This window comes from Diabrotica undecimpunctata, chromosome 7 (genome assembly GCF_040954645.1).
Source record: "Diabrotica undecimpunctata isolate CICGRU chromosome 7, icDiaUnde3, whole genome shotgun sequence".
Lineage (NCBI taxonomy): Eukaryota > Metazoa > Arthropoda > Insecta > Coleoptera > Chrysomelidae > Diabrotica > Diabrotica undecimpunctata.
The window spans coordinates 44,225,334-44,242,362 of NC_092809.1; the positions used below are offsets into that span (position 1 = coordinate 44,225,334).

Consider the following 17,029-nt stretch of genomic DNA (forward strand, 5'->3'; position numbering starts at 1 on the left):
TTGCTATCTATGGGAAATACGATAATTGTCGAGAAAGTGATGGATCCACATTTCATATATTGTCATACATTGTCATTAAAGCAAAATCTCGATGTTAGTATGTTAAAATTAAGTTAAGGCCCAAAATGTCTCGAAATGTTTACTGGGGGATTATAATGATTTTTACATAATACATAGATTACAGAAGCTCTAGCATGTCACATCGTGCTTATCTAAAAACAATTTCAGTTTTATTCATTTTTTGGCAAATTTAATTTTTATAGACAAAACAATATTATGGTATAATAGTAGTTTTTTCACTTGGAAGTGCTTTAATTATAGAGCGAATAGCTCTTTCAGTTATGTCTAAAGTATTATTAAGAAACGTTTTACATAACCGTTCTTGTTTTTCCTTGTCTGTAATGAAAAGTGCACAATTTGTATTTCTGGGAGTGGTTTTTGATGTAGAAATACGTCGGTAGCTCAACTTAAGTGGCTGAATACAAGAAGCCAAAATATCTCGCTGTCTTTGCAAGGACCCTAATGCCCAATACTCTTTAAACTGTGTCTCTCTTAGCTTTTCAGATAACCTATTTGGACATCTCAAATGGCATTTTTCGGTACACAGAGGTCCCATTTTTTTAGTAGCTACAGGGGTTTTCCTGTTCTAGAAGTGTACCCCTGTCCAGAATTCTTTAGTCTTTTCCTCTTTTCTTTCAACCAATTATCCACATTTCTTTGTCTCTTTTTTCCTTTCTTGACTAAGAGAGCATTATCAAGTGTTGGTGTTTGGGGATCTTGGTGTATATTTTACTTAAATAAAATGCACTTATGTCAATGTTGCCCCACAATAAGGAGAAATCTAGATGAAAAATGACACAGAATACAGTTACGTAAATTTTTCCGCGTATTTGTAAAAAAAACCTTAAAGCAACAATAACATAAAATACACTAAGACTCTTAGGACCTGGGGATCTTTTTGGTTGGTCAACTACAACAATCGCGGAAATTGTCAAATGTCACTCCCATGCGCAAACCGTAAAAAGATGGGAAGAAGGGAAAGGATGTAAACTTGCCAGGGTAACACTAAGTAACCTTGAAGAGTTAACATCTAAGAAGTACTTGGGAATGACCAGGAAAAACCTACGTTTGGCAGTTGGTTTTTTAACTGGTCATTGTCAACTAAGAAAACACCTCCATACACTGGGGCTAGCAGACACACCTCTATGTAGGAAGTGTGAACGAGAAGACGAAACTGTAGAGCATGTCTTACGTGAATGCCCAGAGTTATCGTTAATACGAGAGTACGCGTTCGGCGAGTCCTGGCCCACACCTGCCCACATAAGAGACATGTCTCCTGGTGACTTATCCACCTTCCTAGAATTGGCAGGATGGACAATGAGCTAAGGGTGACAGCTCCCTGGGAGGATGCACAATGGGTCAATTGTGGCCTAAGTGCTGTGAAACTTAACTCGCCCTCCCTACTCTACAGATACAGATACAGAACATAAAATACAATTGCGTCAATGTAGCACTGTAGGTAGAAGCACACACTCAACCTATCGAAGCACAACTATACATTCTGTCATTGTTTCTTCGAGATCGGCTGATTTTTCAAATACGACGCATCTGCTTCCTGGTGGCTAAAAGCTGAACAACACGTCTGACAGTGATCTGACGAATGGGGTAACCAAGTTTGGACCCAATGACGACATAAACTCATTTTCGATAAATTTGCAATTTGCAAATTACGTCAATGTTTCACCAGGACAGCGATATTACTAATTAAACTCTTTATCTGTTCAATATTGTTACCTAAAGTAAAAATTAAATTAAATTAGTATCAAACTGTTGGAAGTGTGATCTTATGATCTTGTCAGTTCTCGGCAAATCATGAGTTTTTTATATACTTTTTTAAATTACATGTACAAAAACTACATGGAGTTTTGCTGTGCTATGTTTAAATCAAATTGTAAACTGTATCTAGTTTCAATTTATTGTTTATACAACTAATTATTGATGTCCATTATCTTAAGCTTCTTTACATTTTATACCATTGACTACATGTCTTTTTGAGGTAACACATTTATATTGACTTGTTTATGAATGTTTGGTTTTTCATATTGTGCTTTTTGGATTAACTGATAATGCTTTCTGATAAGAGAGCGAAACGTCTTCAATAAATAGATGAAGTAGCCAACTTCTTTGTCTTTTCTCTCCAACTTTTGACCGAAAAACCCACCACTCTTCGAGTGTTCCTTTATACCCTTCGATTTATATTGGATTAACGGTCGTACTCAGTTTTTCGATATATATATATATATATATATATATATATATATATATATATATATATATATATATATATATATATATATATATATCAATATTTTGTATCGATCGAGTGATGTATCGATTCATTAAAGAACGAAGAGTGTCGCATTTACTATTGTGTGGATCACAGTATCATTTAAATTGTGCTTACCTACTAATATCAATTTCAGTAAGTATAAGGCGATACCCTAGCCTATGTTAGAGCATGTAATTATATAATGTTTTTGTTATGACGAGATCAAGAATTTGAGTTTTAGGTTACTATTGAAATACATTAACTCCTATATTTTGAATCAATCATAGTTATTCAAAAGCTAATATTAACATTGTATTTGATTGATTTTTTGATTTTCAAAAGATTGTACATTTATAATTATTCTATAATCTCATCCGGAGCATAAATTTCAATCTGTAATGGAAAATCCCTTTTAATAGAATCAATATAAAAAAATTAAAGCCGCTGGCTATTATAATAAGCTAGCAAGTTTACTTAAGTTACATTAATTTAAACAAATAGAAATTAAATGCATATGGATGATTCTCTGTAAAGTGAAAGTAAAAAAATTTTTCCTTAAATACCAGTCATAGATGTTGAACCAGTCATAGATGAGAATAGTGATGAGGACCAAAATGTAATTGAATATTTAAACTGTTAATTTAAATAACCCATTGTATAACAATTTCATAATATATAATAGTCTCCCGTTTTATACCGCCTCGCGTCTTTGGGAGTATAGCAGGGTAGTCTGCTATATCTAGGGCCTACGGTATACAAGGAAGGTAACATGGCCAGTGCTACGCTTCAACCGCCTATTATTACCCCTGGTTTTACCCAAGGTACTCATTTTATTCAGGCTGAGTCGACCTGGGGCCTATAGACATTTTTAAAAATGTCTAGTTGTTTTTGCCGGCGCGCGGCGGTAGGATTCGAACTCCGGACCACCGGCGTGCGAGGCAAGTATCCTACCGCTTGCGCTACGCAGGCCCCCACAATTTCATAATATTAAATATTTTTGTAACCAAATATTTTATGTGTGTCCTTGATTATATCCAAACGAATTTATAAAACAATTTTCTCAATGTTAAAAAAATATTTAAAAAATAATAATAATATTCTTGTCCTATAGAGGTGATCCTAGAGATATATCACTTTATGCAATTAACGAGTCAAAAATAGAAATAATGCTTAAAATCAGTTTTATTTCAAGTTTTGTCTATTTAAGAAAAAAAAAAGACAAGTGGTATAACAAAATTAAAGGGTGCGATCAAAAATAAGCGAAAATTCGATCATTTATCTACTAGATTTTAAGGTTATGAGCCAATAAAGTGGGAAAATATTAGAAAAACACTTTTTTCTAATCTGCTTTTTTTGCTGATTTTTTCGCAATTTGAGAATTTGTAAGTTAAAAATGATTATTGTAACGATAATGATTCATAGTCTATAAGAAAATAGATGAAAAGCATACATCTAACTATCTGATTTTGAGGTAAGGTAAAAAAAGTGCGAAAATGATAAAAACGTGGTATTTTCAAATTGTATCTTTATGAAAGAGGTAAACGGGGACTTTTATAATGGAATTTATTAATTTTAAAGAAAATATGTTAAATTACCTACTGAGTTTTGAGGTTATGTGCAAATAAATGAGTAAAAAAACGGCTTTTTTGGATTTTTCGATGCTTTTTGCTCAGAAATTGAAAATTTTGCCTTGGACATTTAAAAGAACGAAAAAAACAACATAAAAATTACTATTTAAAAAATAGCCAAAAATTATTAACATAACCTACGAAATTATTGAAAATTTCAATGATTTTTGCTAGGCTCATTTTTTAATATAAAAATTTGAAAAAAATTAGGCTATTTTGTAGTCAAAAGATACATTTTGATGATTTTTTTCAGTTTTTTAAAGTAAAATTGCGTTCAGAAAAAAATAAAGTCGCAAAAAGCTTTTTTTTAGATTTAAGAGGTACTATGCCCTCTGGGAAGCTAAACAATTTGTATGAAGTCATGTTTTTATATGTTTTATTGAAAGCATAAGTTATTGAAAGAAAAACTAGTTATTGTGCTCATGAGGTAAGTAATATAAATAACTTCTACATGCAAAAACAGGACAAAAAATAGCAAAAAATTTTACAAATTGACAGCCACAAATAAATAAACCAGAAACTTCCCACATTGTACTTAAAAACTGAAATCATTTCCAAGCGTCTTTTTTGTACCTATCTCTTCGATGTACTGGGCCTAAAGCGTTCATAAAAATAACATGTGTCTTTACATACTAATAGGCGGTAGCTGGTTTGTCTTTTTTCTGTTTTCAGGCTGTTTTCCACGTGGAAGACAATGACGCTAGATAAAAAGTACCTAAGATGTGCTTTATCTTGTTAGGTATTAATGACGCACGGGTAAAGAACCATGAACCCAACTGTACACAGAGTACCTAAATGAGAATATAACTGAAATAATTAAAAATCTAAATTGTATAATAATGATTAAACAGAATATTCAGTTAAAACAAAACTGTTTTAGAAGAAAAATAGTAAAACAAAAAAATCAAATTAACAAATGAATAATATCAAAAGAAATTGGAATGAAATAAACATTTATAGAAAAATAACCAACATGTGACGTTTATATCGTTACAACTTCAAACAATTATTGCCAAATTCAAAACAACCAGAAGTTTTAAACTTCAACAACACTAGTTTATAGTACAATAATTTTTATGTAAAGATTCATGTTTTTAATTTCCTCAAATAATAACAAATTTTCAAGTACCCACTCACTTTGAGCGCAAAACAATAACTTGTTCATTCAATTTCTCGCTCGAAAAAATAGAGTGGTTTTGACGTCTAACTTGGAAACTTTTCTTTGTTTGAAAGTAGTATGAGAGGCATTATTCGGTATTGCATATTGCTTTTCAACTTCATCCAATTTAGCGACGACCAATTTTTATCTTAGAGCAAATGGAAAAGTTTTGCTAAAGACAAGGGGGTAGTCGATGGGGGTGTGAAAAAAGGATGTATTAGCCCAAAGAACTCACTGAAGACTAGCAAAAAGACTAAAATAAAAACGAAACATGTGCTGACTGAAGTTATAAATATATTAAATAAGATCACTTTATAATCCGCTATCTCTTTAGAGCCAGGCAAATAAGCAAAAAAATTACCCTCTTTGTAACACTAAATCAGCCAGTAAACGACAGTTATTTTGAGTAGTATGGAACTCTGTTACAAAAATCTCTATGGTTTCTGCAATCGATTTTTTGAACTTAATTAGTTTTTAACAAAGTTAATAAAGGTCAAAAAACCGTAAATTTTCATTTTTTCGTCTATCAGCAAAAATTAAAGCATTTAAAATAAATTTAAGAACAATAAACTTATTACATATCTAACAATGTTACATAACACACCTAATATGTGTGTTATATATTATATAACAATATTATCATATAAAAACTGTGATAAGTGTTTCATTACCGATTAAAAAAAATGCTTCAAAATGAAATAAGTCTAAAGTTGTTTGAACAATGTTTGAACTTGAATTTAGGTGCGTGGTGAATTCGAAAATAAAAAAAAATAAATCAACTAAGTAGAAATGCAAAAATTTCTTGATTGACGAAAAAAATTCAGATTTTTGCTTTAATCTGTGCCTTCTATAAATTGCAAGGCAAAACAGACGATAAAAAAGGTGTAAGAAAGACATGGGAAATCTAAAAGTTACATTTCACAACATATCTCCTCATCTAAGAAAGAATCCATAGCGAATTGGTTTCTAGTACTCATAAAGAGTATACCGAAATAAAAGAAAAGACAGTTAAGAATTGATTTCACGTATAGTGCCTCTGTACATTTGCTTATACGTATTTGATTCCACCAGGATTTATCTGAGCGACTGGTACATATAAACTCTCTGCTTCAGAAATAGGTACAAAAGCTCTCTATTCAAATTTAATTATTTGACAATAGTTTAAAATTATTAAGTTAAAAATTAAGTATAAATCATTTTAAAATCAAAACGAAAAATTATGACCAGTTTCGATATTCTGTGTGACGGACTTCTTCCTCTTTACATAAATAAACTCTTCCAACTGTCTGCTGTATATATAAGACTGAATTGATTTTTTTTAGATTTTTTCGTTTACACCTCCATCAGAATCAATTCTATTGAGTACAAATAACTATAGCTAAGCATCTTGGAAATCATAGAATGGCATAAAACTCTTCTTCAACTTGGATCATTTCATCATTTGTTTAATATTTTGTTAATTCTTGAAGCTGTTGCCTCGATATACCCATATAGTCAGCTACTGATATTTGCATTTTTCGAGAAGCAAGAAATATCATTGTTAAAATAACTGTTGGACCGGTGCAACAGCTTCTTCCCTAAAAATAGGTGCTGATTATCTCTCTATTATACATTCAAACAATAATGTTGGTTGGTTTGACTTTTTAATGTTTTTTAATCACCAGTGTTAATATGATGACAAATTTTAATATATCTTTGTTATGAAGTTTTGTTAAAGGTTCGATCTGTTCAAATAAAGACATAGCTGTATCTTTTGTCAAAGAAAATCTTTTAAAGAAATACAATTCATCATTCATGATATTTGAAACAATTTATTCTTTTTCGATAAACTTTTGAGTGGCGTACATATATAACACGTTAATCGCCATGTGACCCGACATCTGAGTCTCAATAAAATTATACCACCAGGCCCTGTGACCCATATATGGGCTTCACGACTTGTTATCGTTTTCGACTCTGTTAACCGCCGTCTAGTTCTTGCTTTACATTGCTTCATGTGGGATATTAAAATAAGGGGCCTGGCCGCCCCAAACAGCTTTTCTTTTGGCCTGGGATTTTTCTATTTTTGGTTCGACTGATATGCATAACAAAATATTCGCAAAAAAACAAGTTAAGTTTTTTATTAGTGTTTAATGTAATATCAGAAATTAAGTACAGCTAATTTAGGAACTGAAACATGGTATCACATGAACGTCTAAATATAAACAACTAAAAATAAAAACAAACATTATTTTTGACACTTATGAACGTCGAAAAAACATGACAAACAGTAAAATTTGTTGCAAGCTACACAAAAGAACCTCGATTTCTTTGCCTTTAGCTGTGCTTGTTTTCGACCTTCATTACTGCAGATTTTTTCGTAGCAAATAACACATCTACGGCGGTTTCTGCAGTCGGTTTCCTCTAATGCATGTTGTTCTGTGTGGCTTGTGTTTTCTACTTCCATGTAATTCAGTTTCAATAAACTCTGAACAATTTCTTTTCTGAACTCTGTTATAGATATGTGTCCTTTTGTTACCGTCTTGTAAATAATATATGCGTTTACTATAGAAGTTCCTAGTATCAGTTTAAACACAAGCTTGCGATACCACTTGATTCCCTTCCTCAAGGGCGTAGAATACGACTTCAGTTGATCAGATAAATCAATGAACGATTTACTATCATTGTAATCACATATTAGTGTGGGTTTGTCGATTTCTTCACCTCGTCGTTGAACTTTGGTTGTGTTTGCTGTATGACAAGTACTCAGAGTAAGTACCTTCCGTTTTTCTTGCCACTTTAGGACAACTACTCCGTTATGTTCTCTAGCAATAACTCTTCCTTTTTCAGCTTCTTGGTGGTCACTTCTACGGGTTTGAGCTTTCTGTTTTTTTTGAGGGTGCCGACTAGGTAAGTTTCTTGTTTTAGAAGCTCCTGTGCCAAACCAACGCTGGTATAGTAATTGTCCGTAAAATAAATCCTGCCTTGGCGAAGAAGTGGTTTCATAAGTTCGAGGACAATTTTTGCTGATGCGCTCATATTTGGATCCTTGTCATTTCCAGTGTAAACTTTTAGGTCGTATGTATATCCTCTTTTGCAACAAAGCTTGTACGGTTTTATTCCGAACTTGAAACGTTTATTTTTTATATACTGTTTGAACAGTAGACCCCTCTAAATGGAACTTTACTCTCGTCTATGCAAATTTCTCGTTCCGGAACATAACTTTCTTTGAATTTGTCAATAATTAGTGTCAGCAAAGGACGTAATTTTGCAAAACGATCACCAGGAATAAGTTCTACGTTATTGCTAAACTGCAACAAACGCAGCAGCATCTCAAAACGATTCCTGGACATCTTTCGGAAGAATTTATTTGAATACATTGGGCTTTTTCTCCAATAATCTGTAATTTTAGGGTATTTTGCTAAGCCCATCCACAAACAAATTGCAAAGAATGAGGTTATTTCTGCCGCATCAGTGTCTTTCCATCTATGCAATCTAGAATGTTGCGTAATTCCTTTACTGATGCTTTGTTGCGCATAACGATTTGTTTCAGTTACTACAAGATTTACTACATTTTCATTGAAGAATGTTGTAAAAAAATCGATAGGGGTCTTACCCAGATAGGATTCTCTAATCTCATCAGAGAGGCCTACGGAACCTACGGAGAAATCAAATTTCTTTAGAGATGTTCCCGTAATTGTAGACCAAGTCGCATCTTCTGTTATTACATCAGGATCATCATTGTCAGAGTTGTCGTTATCGATCGTGTAATATTTCATAACAACTGCCTCTATAGTATCTTCTGCAGACAAATTTATATCCGGCGGTTGAGAAATTTCTTTGGATGTTGAAGGAATGGCTCCATCATGAACTTGACTTGCTTTTGGCTTAGATGTCAATGAAATACTTTCTGGCCTAAAAAATAACTTAGATAATACTACGTAAAAAAATGGTAAATAATTTGTGCATACAATACAGTTAAAAAAATCCATTATATTTTTAAAGAGAAAAAATTAAAATGTTACCTTTTGAATCTTTTATGCGGCCTAAAATCTTCATCTGAAGAATATTCATGATCAGATTCAGGATTGTATCCATCTGATGACCCACCTTGAAAAGGTTCATCTCCCGATTCAGACAAAATTTCACTCCAAAGTTTTTGTAATTGTGCTTGATTTTTTTCGTAATCTCCACTCATTTTTACTTTCAATAGAGCGTCCTCTCAGTATCAAATAAGAAAACGTAATAAACAAGTGACGGCAGCGACACCTGTATGCTGAGTATGAACAAGTCAGGCAAAGCAAGCCTGAATAATGCGCAAACCCGCGTTTGGGTCTCAGGCCCTCACAAATACATAGGCTCCGAGAACCAAACGTTGGTTCACATTTTAAAATTGTTTTTTTTTTATGTAAAAAAATATCTCAAAATATTGTTTGTCAATTATTACATATTATTTTAAAGTTATCAATATAAAAATCTCTAAAGAGAGTTTTGGCCTAAGTGGAAAAATTTTAGTATTTGACGTGGGCGATTAACGTGATAAATTAATTTTTAGATTAATTCGAACTAGAAGAAAACGGAAATTTACTCATTAAAATGTACTTTTAATTTATTTATTGTTCACATTTAAATTGTTTGTGATTTCGGGCATACGATTTTATATTTTTATTAATTGGATGTGGATAGGATGACATTTATGACTTTTGACACTTATGATGAATTTTGACGTTCGATAATCGTACGTTACGAATCGAATTTTAGAATCGATACTTTTAATTTTCACTTTTCAGTATTTAATGTTTTTTTTTATTAAATTAAATTTTTAATTTAATCCTGCTTAGAGTAAATATATGATGACTAGAAACGAATTGAACGAGGGTAGTAAATCAATGTGAACACTTGCTACTCCATGACGCTAATCGTGACGACTGCATTTTGTGGCGATAGATCTGTGGCGCTCAACCTCAGCATTTTACTATGGAAAAAACAAAGTAAAATACAAAGCCAGTAAACAAGCGTCACTTCAAAAATAAGGGCGAGATCTGGGGTTGATGTATGTAGATACAATAGATACCATAGAAGCAAAAAGACAACTCAAGTGGTATGACCAGTTAAGCTAAAAGCCAGAAGATAAATGGCCTTTGAAAATATGAAAATGAGAGTCACCCAATCGAAGGAAACGAGGGAGACAGGTATAATCCAAACACAACAGTGGAAGAAAACATGTGTTCTTTATTTTATAAAAATATATTCAAAGATACCAAATACGACTCACAAACCCCTATGTTTTGAGCTAACGGAAACTTTAATTCCCACGAGAATTAATAAAACAACATCTACCATAAATGATTATATTCTCTCAGATTTCTCACCTCTTGATGTACGCTCTATAATTATTATTGAAAGGACTATATAATCATGAAGCAGTATATACCAAGTTTAACCCTCTTAACAAACAATCCTCAAAAACCCAACGTTTGTGTATGATTTTTTCCGCTCAGAACTTTCGTAAATTCCAAAATTTGTGCTTGACTTCTGGGTGGCACTTTCACTCTGGTGACGTGGACTATAATTTCAGTGATTTTTGGTTAGGCTTGTCTGTATTTTTAATAAAGCATATCCTTTACTTAAAATTAAATCAAAACTTCACAAACCCTGGACTACCAAAGGTATCTGCAAATCGGCCAAGAATATGCGTTTACTACTGTACATCAAGAAATGTACTACTAACGTCTTTGTCAGTGAATACATCTTCAAGTAAAGAGGAACCTATCTAAAACTTATCAAAACAGCTAAAAAAATGTACCATGAAAATTTTGTGGGAAGCTCTAAAAATTTTGCAATAGAAACTTGGTCGATAATAAACCATCTTCGAAATAAAACTAACATAGCTCAAGCATTATCTCTTTCAAACCCTTAAAATTTAAATAAATACTTCGTTAAGGTGAGTAAAAATATAACATTAACTATTTTGCCACAACAAAATCCTATTCCCTACCTCCCCAATTCAAAGGAGGCCTCGAATTCATTATTTACAAGATAAGTTGATACATCTGAACTGATCCAAACAATCGGTGGTGTCAAAAGCAAATCTTCCTGTAGTACTGATGGGCTATCAATAAACATTTTTGTAAATCTACCAAAAATTATGTTGGAAGTCCTGGTCTCACTAACTAATTATTTCTTTAAAAAATGTATATTCCCAGAGTGTCTAAAGACAGCCATTATTATTCCTCTTCATAACAGTAGACCTATGGCCTTACTACCGGTCCTATGCACAATTATTGAGAGGCTTACAAAAGCCCCACTTATGCCCTTTCTCGTTGAAAATAACATTTTATTACAAACTCAGTTTGGCTTTTTATCTAATAAATGTACCAGTGATGCTATATTTTCTGTACTACATCAAATCTATCAAGCACTACACAATAATCTTTACACTGCTACTATTTTTTGTGACTATGCCAAAGCTTTTGATTGTATAAATCACAACATTTCAATTAAAAAAATAATTTCTACGGAATTCGTAGTATTTATTTGAGTTGGTTCCAATCTTACTTGCGAAATAGGAAACAAGTAGTAAGAGCAAATAATGCTGATATCGATTTGTTAAGTGAAAAACTAGCCTCAGCCTGCTATGAAATAAGATTGGTTTTGAAGCAAATTAACTTAGCATTTTCCAAAATAACATATTTTTCTTTGTTCGAGTCTTATCTTCGATATGGTCTTCCTTTTTAGGGTTCCAGTACAGCCGCCCAATCTGATGATATCTTTAAATTACAAAAAATGCGGTATTTTTTGACCTCAGTAGAATAACACAATGCAGAAGCTACTTTAAAAATCACGGGATTTTAACTCTTCCTTCTTTATATATTTTAAAAACTGTTTGCTTAATTCGTAAACACCTACATGTTTTTCCAGAAAGACCTAATCGTTACTACTTCACTAGAAATTCAACCTTTGATCTGTATTTACCGATCCCGTCCGCTGATCCCGTTAGTAAAGAAATCTATACTATATTCGGCAAAAAAAATATATAACCATCTCGCTTTACAACTTAAACCTGCAACTTTTTTCCTTAAGTTGCGTAAAATGACAATAGCCTATGTATCTGAAAGACTATATTATTTAGTGTCGAATTCTTGCAGCAACTTAAACTTCGTAAAGTTTTATTATATAATTATTTGCAATTTATTTCAATTTAGCAATGGCTTGATTATTTTACTTATGATCTTTTATTTTTTGACATTGTCGATTTATGTAATTTCAGTAAATTTAAATTGTTATTGTTATTTATCTTTTTGTAAGCTTTGTCCATAGACTTGTACAATTATCAGTGACAATTCCATTTTATTCCAGACATGCATTCTTTTATCCGAAAAAAAGTAACTTTAATTCGAGACATATTTTTCGAATTGTTTACGATTTATCTTTATCTTATTCGTCGACCATTTTCCATCCGCTTCTGAATATAGGCCTCTGACAATTGCTTTCATCGTTCTCTATCTTGCTAAAATCTAATCCACTGTTTACCTGCCACTGCTCTTATGTCATCTACCCATCTCTTTTGAGGTCTTCCGATACTTTTTGTCGTCCTCCTTGGTCTATATGCTATAGTTTATTTTTATGAACGAGAGAGTAATTAGCATAATTTTAACTGGTACCTCCGACCACTCCATGGGCGTGCTCAAGATTAATTGAAAAATTACTTTGAATAATTGTAAAAAATAAATGAATTATTTCAGTGTTATAAAGTGTTATGTGTATGTAAACAAAAGTGACCTCTTTTATCACACACTATATTAGAACTGACTGGCCTACATTAAAAAGGGTTTTAAAAAATTCACATTTTTTTTAATTTTTAAAAATTACAAAAGAGAAAAAGAGCTTTTAAAACCGTCTAAGGTATGTTAAATAGATGAATAAAAATATTAATATAAAACTTACAGCTACTTGTTACAAATCCAAATCAACAGTTTAGGGATTTGCATACATAATTTATTGTTTTATTACTCTCTCATACATAAAAATACACTATAGGATCCTCCGTGTACACGTGTTATCGTCACTTCTAGCTATGTATTGGGACCGACGCAGCGCCATTTAATATTTAAAAAAAAATTTTAATATCTCACGAAATCATTTCCAAATAAAAAACTAAAAAACTTATTTTTAATATTTTTCAAACATTATAAAATTACATCAAACACAATCCCGCACTCCCATTTTTTTGCAGATTGGGTTTCTACCTGAAAAACTATATTCAGTGCCATAAACATTGTGTTAGCTGTAGAAATACTTTCAATTTCTAGAAAGAATTGTTTTTGCAATTAGAACACCAACTATCGGTCTTCTGTCGTTTTATTAGATAGTTTTTAAAAAAATATTGACTTTGTGTTCCGAAACATGTGTCTTGAGATATTTGATCATTTGCAGACTTCTGGTCTGTATTTGTTTATCTGTGACTACAGCACTTACAGAATGGAAAAAAATAGAGCTGTTTTGTTAATTTTTTCACGTAGAATCCAAATCTGTAATAAAAAATGGGGTTTTACGTTTACAATTTAAAAGTTGTACTCAGTCGCACCGCAAGAAGTAAGAGTGGGGGTTGCATTGGGTGTCTTCGATAGATTTTTGAAAAATAGCTTAATTGGAATTTTGTGTTTTCGTTTTTATGCTTGTGGGTTTTTAAAATTAGAAAATATTAAGCTAAGAATGTAGAACTAAAGTTAGTAAAAATAAAAAAATAAAGAACTCAAAAGTAACAAATTTTAAGATAACTCAACCTGTAAAAAGATATACCTTAACATATAGCTCAACATAAGATATAACATATCGATAACATAAGATTGGTCTACGCATAAACCTTATTCCATTACTTACAATATTTGAAGGGTATGGGAAAAACCATATATGTCATTTCTTTTCACAACTGATTAAATTGAATTTTAATGTTCAAAACCAATTATTTTTATTTTAAAGAGGGATTAAAAAGTAGTTTACATAAAACCGAAGCTTACATTATTGTAAAGTATTATAACTACAGTTTTTTGGTTTAGAAAAACTAAAGTCGCCTTTATTGCAAAGAAAATCTGCATCACTCATGGTTTTGCAGAAACAAAAGAAACAATGCCACCTAAAATAGACAAAAACCAGATGTTTTTATTTTTAAACTAAAAAAGAAAATTAACGTTTTTAGAATTAAAAAGAATTTTTTAATATTCATTTATTTATCAACATATAAATTATTTATACTTACTTTTAAAGATGAGCCAGGTTCTGGAAAAATGTCACTGCTTTTGGACTGCAAAACCGCATAAGACTCATTAGGTCTTTAAACGTAGCCTTTAGACTAAGTAATGAACCTGTAGCAAAAATTTTAAAAAATAAATAAATCTTATTTTTAATTAAAAGTTTCTTATACCTTACATTTATACCTTTTCGTATACCGAAACAGGCAGCAAAAATTCTCTACATCTTAAAGCTGAGTTTTGGTCAAATTGTTTTCGTATTAATCCAGATAGTACTGGTCCATTGTATCTTTAACGGTAATAGATAGGGCGGCTATGATCAGTTGATGCCACTATTTCCTTTAAACTCTGAGTTTTAAAATGGGCATTTTTGTAAATATATTGTGTCTAAAAATGATTTCCAAACCAGTTCCACAGTATAAAGAGGTTCCAAACCTCAAAAGAGGTGGAATCTCTTTATACTGTGCCAGTACCATGTTTTGTGACAAACTCACTATAACAAACGGCGATGGTTTGGAACGGGAATGCTTAATAACTTCTTTAAAGTCTTCCAAGAGCTCAAAAAGGCTCTTCAAATCCCACAATCCTACATTTTAGTCACACTTTAAATAGGAATGTCCTCTTACCGGGAATGTGATATTTATTTTTTTCAAATTATGAATTTTGTTGTTTACTACAAAATGAATAAATCGAAAAATAGTGAAGTTTTTATTCTGTCCTCCGACAGAGTCACAAAAGATTTGCAGTTCTTCAACATGGTCTTCAACATGGTAAGTAATTATTGATAAAATGGAGAAGAAAAGATGCAACTTCGTTTGATCCTGTTTTAGCAATTCCTGATAGGTATAAACATAGACTAACCAGAATAGAGCAAATGTACATTAAAGGCATACATGGACATTTATTGGCGTTTATAGTACACATTGTTAGTGGCAATTTTCGGAATTGAAACATTTTTTTGAAAAATCAAATCAGTTTGTTTAATCAATGTTTTTTGCAGATTTTTTAACTTGCCTTTTTCTTGAACGCTTCAGCCTTTCTTTTATGCAAATCGTTTATAATAGTTAATTATTAAAGTTCATTAGTATCAGTTAAACTTTTAAGCCTATTTTGAAATTTATCACACATTGCGCATGTGTCACTTTCGGAGTATCCAAAAGCAATATTAAGTTGCTTATTAAAAATTATTCTCTACGTTTCATATAAGACTTTTAGATACTTTTCCTTAAAGAGGTTAAACATTTTTTTGATTGTGAGCTCTTCTGGTAAATAAGTCTTTTTTCTATCTTTCAGAATATAGTGGCTCTGACGATCCTTAAAACTTTTGATGTGGTCACATACCAAACCTTTTGTTAAGTCGTCCAGCTTTCTATGTGTTGCACTATGCTTACCACGTCTATCCTTAGGAGCTGCATCACTTCGTTTGAGGTTTTCCTTTATATAATTTATTGTATTGTTTTGTAATTTCTTGAATGGAACAAAAAGCTTTGGTACACACCGGAATATTACAATCGTGAACTCAATCTCGATACGCATACCATGCATAATGAAAACTGGCAGTATTCTCGTTTTGATAAGGCCTTCTATGCTGGACAGGTAAGACCGTAATTAAACCAGCCAAATAATTATTTTGCCCATCGTGAGAGCGTAGAGCATTAAAATTTCTTAATATTTCTTTTCTTTGCGCCTTATTTATTACCTCAAAGTACTTCAACCTTAAGCAGTTACACGGCTGTCCAGCTTCATGAGTCAATAACGAATCACTATTAGCCATTCTTAAAAATTAATCTTGCAGCAACCGATTTGTTTACGTCACATCGCTGGTTTTTTCCCCTGGATGTTTGGACTAAGCTGATTTTTATCCAGTACGCTATATTTTAGACTATGTTTTACGCCATACTACGGTAATGTTTTCACAGTTTTAGTAGTCTAAAATATAGGTCGTCATTAGAAGGATTTAATGGCGCCTTTACCGAGATTTTCAAAAAAAAGTGACATATCTGGCTTTTTCACTGTACCCTTCATTTGATAATTGAAATATCTCTAAAGTACGTGTCCTTAGAAAATATTATTAGGATAGTTCAGGTCAGATTAACGAAAGGGCAGACATTCTAGTTGATTTTCGTCTTCAAAACAACCTATTTTAAATAAACAGCTTTTAAAAAAAAAACAGCAAAGTTATGTCCATCTCAAAATGGCCAAGAAAAGGAAAATGAATAAATCTTATACTGTGTTGATTATTATTATGATATAGTACGATACATAAGTAAATTAATGAGAACTATAATTTTTATTAAATAAAAAATATTTACAACATTTTTTGTTTTAGGTACAACACATTTTTCGTCATGTGGTAAGTTAAATTCCAGATAATACTTTAGATCTATACGATTATAACAATTTATTTAACATATATTTAAAGTGTTTACCATTTTTACCATATTCTACTAATCACTTCGAAGCTATACTTAGTGAAAATCTGGGATTGCAGCTTTCGGTTTAGCGTCTGCTCTCGAGAAGATTTGTATTAGTAATTATAAATATTTTTAAAGCCTAGCTTCTATACTCGCGTTTTATTACTTTTTCTCTATAGTAAAATGCTGAGGCAAGCATTACGAACGAAGCGTCACGAAATAGCGGTTTGTGGATTGCAGTTATGGTAAATTTTATTTAAATCTATAAA

General features: G+C 31.8%; 1 protein-coding gene across 5 annotated transcripts in view; it reads left to right on the top strand.

Moving 5' to 3' along the window:
* LOC140445278 (octopamine receptor beta-2R-like) overlaps window positions 1–17,029 on the top strand; it is a 1,072,317-nt gene that overhangs the window by 138,620 nt on the left and 916,668 nt on the right. For 3 of the 5 annotated variants that reach the window (XM_072537203.1, XM_072537205.1, XM_072537206.1), the window contains exon 2: window positions 16,676–16,699. The exons of the other annotated variants lie outside the window; for them this stretch is intronic. The gene's annotated coding sequence lies outside the window, so the exon portion shown is untranslated. The remainder of the gene's footprint in view (window positions 1–16,675; window positions 16,700–17,029) is intronic. 5 annotated transcript variants of the gene reach the window in all.